Here is a 10,581-nt window from a genome sequence, read left to right on the forward strand (position 1 = left end):
GTTGGGTGCTGGGTCAGCCTGCGGACAGCCGCCAGGCGAACACCCCTCCTGGGCAGGAGAGGCGCAGGACGATCGGGTCCAGCTGCCTGTTATGGTTATTTATAAATCAAAAATTATTTAATAATATATTTGGAAATATTCCATGGTATGATCAAGAATCCATTTTAAACTGTCAATATTTTGAATATAAATTTCCCTGAAGAAGAAATAGAAAGTGCCGTAAAAACAGGAAAAAATGCCCAACATGATTAAACTTAGGGAAAAGTAAACTTAAACCGGAAGATACCAATTCATACTCCTGTGTTAGTTATAATTCTGCTTTTTAAGGCATTTGTAATATCCTTTGAGATATGGAGAAGTAGAACCATCCCACTCAGCTAGTGTGAATGCAACATTGAATATTCCATTTCAAGTATGTAGTCAATTTCTTAACAATTAAATGAAATCTGACAGCCAAACATTTCCACCTCTCAGTGCATTCCAAAGAGATATATATTATATGTAATATATATAATTTATATAGAATATATGTTATATATATCCATATATATCCATATATACATATATATCCATACAAAGACTCCACATTATGGATGTTCATGGTAGTATTATTCATGATAGCTAAAAGATGGAGACTGCCTTAATGCATGCACATCAGCTGACAAATTGACATAGAAATGTGACTCACTATACAAATTCCATTCAGCAGCTAAAGTATATAGAGGCAATCTGGAATGTGACAATTTCTCAAACTGTATTGTGTTTATTGTCGACTAACTCTGAATGTACTCAAAATTATTGATAGTAAGGCTAATACATTGTTATGGGTAGTTTTGATTGTCTTTTTGACACAATGTTGAATCACCTTGGAAATGAATCTCAATGAGAAATTCCCTAGATTAAGTTGGCCGGAGGTTATTCCTTTGAGGGATTTTCTAAATTTGGGTCCCTGGGGTTGCAAGACTTACTGTGAATTTGGACTGTACTATTCTTGGGTTAGGCCCCAGGGTTAATGCAGTCTCTAGTGCCTGTAGTGTTAGCATGCATGTATTGATTTGTTGTTCCTGTCTGTGGATGAACTATGACTACCTACTTCAGGTTCCTGCTCCTTCGTCTTCCCTATGATAATGGACTGTAATTTGGGATTGTAAGCTAAATGAACCCTGTCTTTCTAAGTTGATTGTGTCAGTGTTTTCTTTCCCAGGAACAGGAAATGAAAGTCAGACGTATGTTCTATAAGTTATACTATTATATAGAGCTAAGATAAAAGTATTTATTAAAAGTATAAAATGGTTGTTATCTCTTAACCCAGTAACCAAGGCTACCATCCTCAGTTACATGTCATGTTGACAGCATGCACTGCCCAATATTATAATAATAAATCTTTTAGTATGCATTTTGGCAAGTCATAATTCCAGTCTATTCATGAAAAAGTACTAGCAAGTATTAGTTCAATAACCGAAAATAATGAAAAACAAACAAAAAAAGACAGAGACCAGAGAAACTATGGACACATGACAGAGTCATGCAGTTGGACATTCTGAATGGGATTTTTGGAATATAAGAAAGATAATCATGGAAGAACTGATATTACTTGACATCAATAGACCATTTACAAACAAAGAATCATTTTATTTCTGGTTGGAAAAAAGTCAGTTATGTTTACAAAAAGTTATCTTTTAGGGATGCATAGTAAAGCCTCTGTGGGTGAGTGATATGCTATCTGACATTGCCTTGTAAAAATGATCTGATAGAAGGAACACTGGCAAAGGGACTAGGTGGAAAATGTGTGCTCGGGCGGTGCATGCATGCAATTCCCTCACTGTGCATTTTACTTTCCATGTGTTCAAAAATTTCCATAATGATTTTTTTCAAAAGGAAAATTCAAGTTAAAAGCAAATGTCTCTATTAACATTCTATGCTGACCATAGTCACTCACATCATGTGTCTTTCAAGAGTCAAGCATGTATAGTGTCAAAGTTAATAAACCATAAATGATCTACTAAACATGCAAAAATAGCCCAAGCAAAGATAAAATCAGGGCAGGATACTTGAGACCATTAGAAGAAGTGCTTGAGTTAACAAACCTCCTAACTGTGGAGCTGCTTGTTCTTCCCTTGAAGCTCTGTGGCCTACCCATAAGTGCATATCTCACTGCCTACCTATGTGGGGATTTGAAAATGAGTTAGACTGTGGTTAGAAGACACCTTTGTTCCTGTTCAGTGCTGGGACCCAAGGTGTTTCACCACTCTTTGTGGTTCTGCTGTATGAGCAAGGGCTTTGTGTGTGGCCTTGTGACTTGTAAAGTGGTCAGATGCCTCATTTGCTGCTTCTTAGAGTCTGCAGAGCATGTAGTGCAAAGTACCGCGCTGTTTCACCGAAGGCTGTGTGCAGAGAGAATCCTTCTCCAGGACTTCCTAATTTACACTGACCCCACTGTAGCATTGGCTACTGACTATACTCTTTAAATCCTCATAGTTTTACTCTTAGAAAATTTGCCAACGATGTTCATGTAACTATTGCCTAATATTCATTTTTAAATAGAGTTGAGAACCTGATGTGTAAGGAGAAATTCTTATTCACAACACATGCTTCATAGATCTATTTTTAAGGTGGATTTAGATCTATCTTTAAGGTGGAGTCCATGTACAGTTGTGAACATGAAAGCTGGGAGATGAAAAGCAGAGAAGAGGGCTACAATACTACCCTCTTCTGATTTTCTGCTCCTCAATCTTAGTGTGTCCTCAGAGTTTTGCACTTTCCTTAATGATCTGCCTTCAAGCAATTTCTACCTAATATTGTGCCCTACTGCTAACTGACAGAGCTAATGGTTTTGTTCATGTGGCAATGAAGAGGAGCAGTATTCATATCAAAGACAACTGGTCCCACTTCCAGGTCCATCTTTGGGCCAAGATACGTAGTCGCCAACAGTGAGTTGGCGACTGTATTTTTTGAGTCCTGGCGCAAAGCAAGATCCATCTGTTTTGCCCAGCCGTTTGCCTGAGTGCCACAGAACAGTCCTGTTATTAGGCTTATTTGTAGTCCTATTTGAGGTTAGGCATAATGTAAATAAACTTCAGTCCTCCTTGTGATGCATGCAGCCCAGGCATTAAAAGTGGTGCTATTGGGAGTGTAAGTGGGGCTGTGTCTGCTTGTTCACTGCTCTGCTTTCTTTACATGGAGAATAGACATTTAAGCATGAGTTTGTCATCTGGAAGGATAGTTGTGACCAAGTTTCCCTCAACAGGATACAAGATGTTATTTTTGAGCTTCATTACCCTCACCAGAGAGAGGGAGAAAGAGACAGAAATGGAGAAGAAAGCCAGTCAAAGAGGCCAGGGAGGGAGGGTGTGTGTGACTTCATGCTGTCTATTCACAATAGACTTTATGATTTTGAATGGTTTCCTTTACTCCACATCTGCTGGGTTGAGGAAAAGGAAATCTGACAGAACTGAACTACTACTTCTCAGTTAAATCGTCTATGTGTGTCTATTTGATCTGATTCCACTCACCTTTACTGCTCCAGGCCAGACAGTGAGTCTGTTTCACTGACCACATTTTGTTGGTAAGAACAATACCAGGTGGGATTCAGATTTATCTAGAAATGGACATTTTTTTGTATTTCTGAATCATTTATCATGGGTTATTGTTATTCCATATAATTTTTGAGCACAGTTATTTTTGTCAGTGTCTTTCATGAATGTTTGGTTGCCTTATAAGGATCTCTGTGCTCTCCCCTCCTCTCATTCAGTTGTCCCTGGTGACGCCCCCATAATTTCTGTCTTTACACTGGTGCATTTTTAGTCTAATTCAGGCATTTGGGAAGCAGAGGGAAAGTTTAGTAAGTCAGTCAGTATTTTTTTTTCTAAAATCTAATCCCATTCATGGGTGGATTTAGTACAAATTATGAGCAAGTTTGCATTTAAAATGTATGTACATCAAATAAACACATTGCTAAAATTATTCTTCCATATATTTCAAAGGAAAACAGGATCTTCAAGTGAGATCCAGATGCATTTTCTAATAATAGGTGCAATTTCAGGGGTGATTTATGATTGTGATCTCATATGTGGAAATATTAAAATATTTCTTTGCATTATGTAAGGGTCAGACATAAACCTACAACAATCAGGGCAACAAATATATATTTAAAATACTGTAGTACAGTAAAATAAGGAAGATAATTATGGTAACTCCATTTAACATTTTAAAATACCCTTTTCTAAACACTTATGTGTTAGTTATTTGAAACTAAAAATAGGAATGACTTAATGTAGTATATATGTGACTCTTTTATTGCTAGTACTTGTAGAGGATGATGTTTGAAGAAAAGATCGAAAAAGAAACAGTAGGATGTTTTAAACCCAAAGTTGTGGGATACAATTGGAGAACTGAATGTTTGAACTCTTAATTTGAAGATTAAAGTTTTTATTTTAAAGCAGACATTTAAACCAGGATGTGTCAATCAACCCTTATGACCTTCCCATGTTGGTGACAGGATGGTACACAAAGTTCAGTATGATGTGCAGTGGAGCATAGGCAGCCCCTAATGCACTGTGGTAGGCATTTTGCAGTTTGTGTTGCTAACTCAATTGGTTTACCTCTAATTTGCAGTCTTGCCCCCATAGGTAAATCATTTAAAACCACCTATTAGTGTTTTTCTAATTTCTCTCAGTCATAATTTTCCTTTAACCTGTATATTCAATCCATCAATATCCCCATATTGTCCTATGATCTTAATGGTTTCCCTACTCTTTGTGTTGTAAAGTTCTTCTTTGGGATGTTTCTTTTTCCTCTGAATTACTTATATTGTAAATAAATTCACTGTAGGAAATGTCTACCTATACCAAAATGCAGCCCTTAACATGGAGGGAGCTTTGGGTTTTTCAGAATTACCTTTGTTTCATCTCTAGGTCCTTTCATTTTCATTTCGAATCCACTCAGGGAAAAGGTTTTTTTTCTCTCTCTTGCTCGCTCTCTCTTTCTTCCTTTTTCCCCCTTCACAGGGATAAAAAAGCTCCGCTTGACTGATAATGCATTGCTTTGGATGGGGAAACATTATGAAAGTTTAATTTTTAATTAAATCTGAAATACCAATTATAACTGAAAGAGATTTTAACCTGTTTCTTTTCAGACTGCCTGAAGTTACATTTTGAGACTGAAATCACTGCACCTTAAAAACAAAAGATTGAGCTGCACTGTGTTCCTGTAAGTGGGAGCTTCCTTTACCTTCCTCTGTGTTTTCTATGGCCAATCCACAAAGACACAAAACCACTGCTATCATAGTAACCAGTCATGAGGGAACATCTGAATGTTCCCAAAGAAATATATCCTTACATGATTTCCTTTTTTAAAAAACTTATTGAGCTCAATATTTCAGGGTGGCTTTTATTCCTTCCAAATTATGAAACCTTTCTTTTGGCAGGTTTGAATTTCATTAGGGAGGGTGTCGCCCACTGTGCATCAGCACGGTGGCATAAATCCTGTGTGGAAAGATTTGTGCATGCTTAAACCAGACTCATAAGAGGTAAATGAATTCTTTTGAATCAAAGTAAATTTCAGTTTCTTTGGTGATGTCACTAGAAATTTTTAGCCTTTGTGTCAATGAAAATGGAAAGTTCCTGATGACATCACAGGATTCTATAGCCTGAAGATTTGGGGCAAACCTAAGTAAAAATGCATAATTCCCTTGTGTGCGTGTGTTCCCCATTCTGCTAAGAAACAGTCAAAATAGCACATCTTATGTCTTCCCGTGAGCTACAAGGCTGTCTCTCAGAGTCCCATTGTTCCATAAATGCGTGTCAGAGTCTGCCACAGTCTGCTCTACCCTTATTTAGCTGCTGTTTTGTCAATGTACTTGGAAGAACAATTAACATTTGGGATTTCAATGTCTGAATAACAGGCAGTGAATAGAACTGGAGCAAATAAAAGATTCAGATGCCCAGGGTAGGAAACAGAAGCTTATAGTTGGTGGGTGAGAGAAAGAAAATCATTTTAGTGCTGCATTCAGGGTGAGAAATACTATAAGGAAAGAGGCTTTACATGTTTTGGATCAAAATAAACATTTTTGTAATAAAGTCAGGTTTCTGGTGCCTCCTAAGTTTGGCAGTCTGATGTTTTCTGTCAGTCTTAAGCATCATGTCTTCTGTGGGAGTGCCAAATGTGGTGTCCTTACTGTGTCCCGGTTTCTGACATGCAGGTCCTCCCAGAGGGCCAGACCATTCCTCTATTTTCACTTCACTTCCTTCGCTACAGTCTTTGATTAGTGTCTGAAGTCAGACCTGGGGGTTAACATGTCTCCATCCTTTGTCTGACTCCTCCTAAGGTCTATTTTATTTTTTTGTTTTGTTTTATTTTGTTTTGTTTTTTTGAGAGAAATGGAACCCAGGGCACCTTGGCATCTTGGTTTTGTTGCCAATCCAGACTGAAAAATACGTAATGGTTGCTAATTTTGTTGTAGTTACAACAGTTCAAGAATCTAGACAGTAAGGTTTTAAAAAGTAAGGTCATTCATTTTTTAATCCTCAATATTTATCACTGTAATGGATAAATATATGCACATAAAAAGCTATGTTCTCAAGCTGGGCGTGGTGGCATACGCCTTTAATCCCAGCACTCGGGAGGCAGAGGCATGCAGATTTCTGATTTCGAGGCCAGCATGGTCTACAAAGTGAGTTCCAGGGTAGCCAGGGCTATACAGAGAAACCCTGTCTCACAAAACAAAAAAACAAAAAAAAAAGCTATGTTCTCAATGTGATTAAAAACATTTTAAAAAGTCAGAAATCTGAGATTACTTACTGTAAAGAGGTATGTGGTAAAGGTTCTGGCACTTAGGAAAAGGATAATGAAGAAAATAATTTGCTATAGACTATGCAGTCTCCTGTTTTCTTTCCTTGCTTATACTTGCTTTCCAGACTCAAAAGAGAAGTACTTATTCATATATATCCATTTTGTCTGTGACATAATCTTCAGGTGTTTTCTATGTAAATTCTGCATTGTTTTTCATATACTAGAATTGACATCAAAAGTAAAACCACCCAGATGGAGAGTAATTGACCTTGCCCATCTCTCCTGTTGGCTCTATGGTAGACTTCGTTTGAAGTGAAGCAAGTAGCAACCTGGTTGCTGGTTTACAAAGAGTCTTGGAAAATTGCTGAGCAGATACTCTTTTCATTGAATCAGACATCAAAACCAGTTCTCAACACCATAAGATCACAATATTCTTTAGAACTCAGACTATCATAAAACATAACAGCAGCAAAAAAATGTGATAAAAAAAAAGGAAGGAAGGAAGGAAGGAAAGGAAGGAAGGAAGGAAGGAAGGAAGGAAGGAAGGAAGGAAGGAAGGAAGGAAGGGAGGAAGTGACGGCATCTCAATTGAAATCAGTAAGCTGAGGCATGGGTAATGGATTCAGGTGTGCAAACCATATTGACTCCCAAGGCAGATCATTCTTAACATGTCTCTCTGACAGAAGACCAACACCTGATGTGGAGGCTTACTGGTTTCATCTAAAAGCAGTGCACACAATGCTTTATAGGGGACAAATACCATTTTGATAATCTTTGAGACTTACTGTACACCAAGTAGTCTAAAATTAATGAATAAAGGAAAAATCTGAAAATATTATCAAAACTTCATTATCTCTACACATTTTAATACTATACTCTTGGTCATGCCTCTTGGCCTTTATAGACAAATTTATTGGTTCACTTAATATTCATTATGGTGATTGACAAAGATGGTCCACTAGAAATTTCTGTAGTTATTCAACTTATAGTTTTGAGGATAAAGCCAGGAATCTGAACATGGAATTTAGACTTACCAGCCGTGTGAGTGGTGTTAAAATGTAGCTAAAGTCAGGGCTCAGTTTTGTAGAGAACACTTTTGGGGTGTGAAGACTGAAATTACATAATTTAAAATAAATATGTTACAAAGCTAATTTATTTCATACTGCCTTTATTAATGCTGTAATTTCACAATGCACAGGGAAGTATCAGAACTTTTCTATTATTTTACCGAGAGTCTGATCCTAGACCTATCATAATTTGTTTCACAGTTCAGTTTTATCACACGCATGCCTTCCACTTCTACCGTAAGAAGATCAAATCACTGTGTACAAAAGCTAATAACCTCTGTCTCTGTGCCCCAACAAAATGAAACAGTTGTGATTTTGCAAATATCCATGGAAGCTGTAGCATACAGAGGAGAAATCATGTCATGGAAATGTCAGAGAACTCCAGAAAATACTCAAAAACGTGTGCTCCTCAAACTTCTCTCTCTTCTCCATATATTAACATGTATTGTGTCCATCCTGTGAAAAAAACATGTTCATTAACACCTATGGCATGTAATTAAGGGATTTTTAATCTATTTGGTAAATCTTTTAAAAACGGGAATCATTAATTCATTCTTCAGTTCTACTTGATACTCTAACATGCAAGAAGGACACATGCTCCACTATGTTCATAGCAGCCATATTTATAATAGCAGAAGCTGAAAAGAACCCATATGTCCCTCAACAGAGGAATGGATACAGAAAATATGGTGTATTAACACAATGGAGTACTACTCAGCAATTAAAAACAACGACTTTATGAAATTTGCAGGTAAATGAGTGAGGTGACTCAGTCACAAAGGAACACACATGGTATGTACTCACTGATAAGTGGATATTAGCCCAAAAGTTCAGAATACCCAAAATTCAATTCCCAGACTATATGAAGCCTAAGAAGGAAGAAGAACAAAATGTGGATGCTTCAGTGCTTCTTAGAAGGATGAACAAAATACTCACAGAAGGAAATATGGAGACAAAGTGTGAAGCTAAGACTGAAGGAAAGGCCACCCAGAGACTGCCCCCCTGGGGATCTATCCCATGTACAGCCTCCAAATCCAGATGTTATTGCGGATGCTGGGAAGTGCTTGCTGATGAAAGCCTGATATGGCTATCTCCTGAGAGGCTCTTCCAGAGCCTGACAAATACAGAGGCAGAAGCTTGCAGACAACCATTGGACTGAACTCAGAGGTCCCTGATAGAGGAGAAGGGACTGAAGGAGCTGAAGGGGTTTGCAGCCCATGGAGGGAGCAACTGTATCTACAGGCCAGACCCCTCCCAGAGATCCCGGGGACTGGACCACCAACCGAAGAATACACATGGAGGGACCCATGGCTCCTGCCGCATATGTAGCAGAGGATGGCCTTGTTGGACATCAGTGAGAGGAGAGGCCCTTGGGCCTGAGGGTGTTAGATGACCTAGTGTAGGGGAATCCCTGGAGGATGGGAGTGGGTGGGTAGGGGAGCACCCTCATAGAGACAGGGGGAGGGAGGACGTGATAGGGGGTTTCTGAAGGGGAGACCTGGAAAGGGAAAAACATTTGAAATGTAAATAAAGAAGATATCCAATTTAATAAGGCAACAAAGAAGAATATAGCAATGAGCTCTGCATGCTGAGCTGTATTTATAACCTCTTAAGGTATATGAAACTAACTCATTGCACACATCTACAAAATGACAAATTGTCTCCACGAAATGAACTGAGTATGCAAGAGGATGGTTGGTGAGGTAAGTCTAATTGTAATCATCATTAAAGCATCAGTTCTGAGTTTGAGGAGAGCCTGGCCCTCAGGAAATGTAGGCCTAAGGTAGGACACAGTTCCCAGATGTATAAACAGAGAATGCTGACAACCTTCTGAGATAAGGCCAAGCTCATTTCCTTTGTGGTTAATAATTATTAAAGCCTGGCTGCTGGTTAACCCACTTTAAAAATATTTTACAGTATTCTTTACATAAGTAAAGAATATATGTCAACAATATCTTTTACTCCTAGAGGGTATTTTTTCCTGTTAAATCTTGACCTTATCTTTAAATGTGCTATATTTTATCTTATGCAATTAACAGTGATCTAGAAGCAATGAAAGCCTTGAAAATTGTTACTTTCTACAGCAATACTACATTTCTAGATTGAAGAACAAATCAGATGGTCTTAAAACATGTTACCTTAGTATCCTAGGAAATCACTAAAGCAGAACAGAGGTAGTGGTTTGTTCTCATAATATTGTAAATTAGCCTTTTCAATTAAACACAATAAATAGAAGAAAATTTAATATTAGGCAATAGAAATGTAGGTTATGATATAAAGAAATGAAAATTATCTGTTATAATTTAAATAGAAGATATCACCATGGGAAAACACTATAGCAGCCAAGAACCTTTAGCTTTTTTTTTTTCTTGTCTTCTTATTTAGGTGATGAGCAAAATTCAGGCCTAGGATTCATATCTAAGTTGCACAGCTAACAAGTTAACTGTACAGCCATCTAATTAAATACTTAATAGCCCAAGTGAGAAAGCTGGACCTGTGAGCCCTAATTCACATTATCATATACAAACCACCTACTGGATGGTCACAGTCCTACCATAACCCTGTCAACTTTATGCAGAATCCTCAGTTAATAGAAATATGAACAACATAGGTGACTCTCAGTCTGCTTACTTAATGTACCAGATACCTCTTAAAAGTTGTCATTGCTACTCACATCATTGCAGCTATTCATTTTTTAAAAAAGAAGGAGGAGGAGGAGGAGGAG

General features: G+C 37.7%; 1 protein-coding gene across 19 annotated transcripts in view; it reads left to right on the forward strand.

Moving 5' to 3' along the window:
- Positions 1 to 10,581, forward strand: part of Zbtb20 (zinc finger and BTB domain containing 20) — a 726,359-nt gene that overhangs the window by 294,852 nt on the left and 420,926 nt on the right. For 17 of the 19 annotated variants that reach the window (XM_029544669.1, XM_029544691.1, XM_029544687.1 and 14 more), the window contains one exon: positions 5,135 to 5,208. The exons of the other annotated variants lie outside the window; for them this stretch is intronic. The gene's annotated coding sequence lies outside the window, so the exon portion shown is untranslated. The remainder of the gene's footprint in view (positions 1 to 5,134; positions 5,209 to 10,581) is intronic. 19 annotated transcript variants of the gene reach the window in all.

Source organism: Mus pahari, chromosome 12 (genome assembly GCF_900095145.1).
Source record: "Mus pahari chromosome 12, PAHARI_EIJ_v1.1, whole genome shotgun sequence".
In the NCBI taxonomy this organism is placed as follows: domain Eukaryota; kingdom Metazoa; phylum Chordata; class Mammalia; order Rodentia; family Muridae; genus Mus; species Mus pahari.